General features: G+C 33.8%; 1 long non-coding RNA gene across 1 annotated transcript in view; it reads right to left on the reverse strand.

The window, feature by feature from the left end:
- Nucleotides 1-1,034, reverse strand: part of LOC128248101 (uncharacterized) — a 2,249-nt gene extending 1,215 nt beyond the window's left edge. Inside the window, exon 1 of the long non-coding RNA XR_008264366.1 lies at nt 37-1,034. This is a non-coding gene — a long non-coding RNA (uncharacterized LOC128248101). The remainder of the gene's footprint in view (nt 1-36) is intronic.
- Nucleotides 1,035-1,040: the final 6 nt, after the last annotated feature.

Below are 1,040 nucleotides of genomic sequence, written 5' to 3' on the forward strand. Positions count from 1 at the left end.
TTCGCTTGTCAGTTTTGTAATTTGAATAAATTTTACCTCTTTTCAAACAAATGATGATGGAGGACCAAATACAGAAAAAGAAACGAAGAACCAATGAATTTATCTGACAACCCGATATAAATTTTGAATCATTTGATAAAAATGACTTTTTTTAAAAAAACTAAATAGGCAGTGTTGTGTTTTTTTGTTGTATTTGTTTTTCTTATACGATGTAAAGAGATAGTCATAGCTCTAAAAATTAGTTTTATATATTTATATATATATATCAGTGACATGAATTCTAGTGGTCAACATGTTTTCTTATCTTCACCTTCCCATTTACCTTTAAAAGAGACGACCATTTGCTTTCTTTTAGTAAGAGTTAGTTTGCGTTTAATAAAGAGTGCGGCAGAAAAACCTCTCGTATTTTACATGGCCATTGATATGGCGCTACCAAAGTCTGGCAAGTGCCAACACTGTCCTCATACAGCTAATGGGTTGCCATTTTTGTTTCCTTGCCTCAATTACCCTATGAGTTTTTCTGCATTGGTGCACATTGTGCATTTGCAATTCAAACGTTTACCAATTTGTAAAATGTGGGAGTTTTTCAGTTTCCTTTCTTTTTGTTGCCGTTTCTTGTATTAATTTAGCTTATTTGTTGTTGTTGTTGTTTTGCTGTACGGAATAAGCTTACTCTCCCAGAATAATGCTCCGAGATAAACGTGTACAGAGAAGCAGTGGTCCGGGGACAATTTGAAAAAAAAGCACTTTTTCAGACAGAAGACAGAAATTACACACACGCACAAAAAAAACACTAAGAGGAATAACCACAAGGGCCACAAATACAACATAAAAAACAAACCAAAAACATAAACAAAAACACATGACCAATTTTGAATAAAGAGTAAATTAAAGATATACACACACATTTATATATATATATTCAGGATCCAGACAGTGAAAGAAACGAGAATAACACAAATTCCAATTTATACACCAAAGTGAAGAAGTGGCGGGAAGGGGTGGGGCGAGAGAAGGGTTTAGAGAGGTGAGAAAAGCTA

The sequence above is a fragment of the Octopus bimaculoides genome, chromosome 6 (assembly GCF_001194135.2).
Source record: "Octopus bimaculoides isolate UCB-OBI-ISO-001 chromosome 6, ASM119413v2, whole genome shotgun sequence".
In the NCBI taxonomy this organism is placed as follows: Eukaryota; Metazoa; Mollusca; class Cephalopoda; order Octopoda; family Octopodidae; genus Octopus; species Octopus bimaculoides.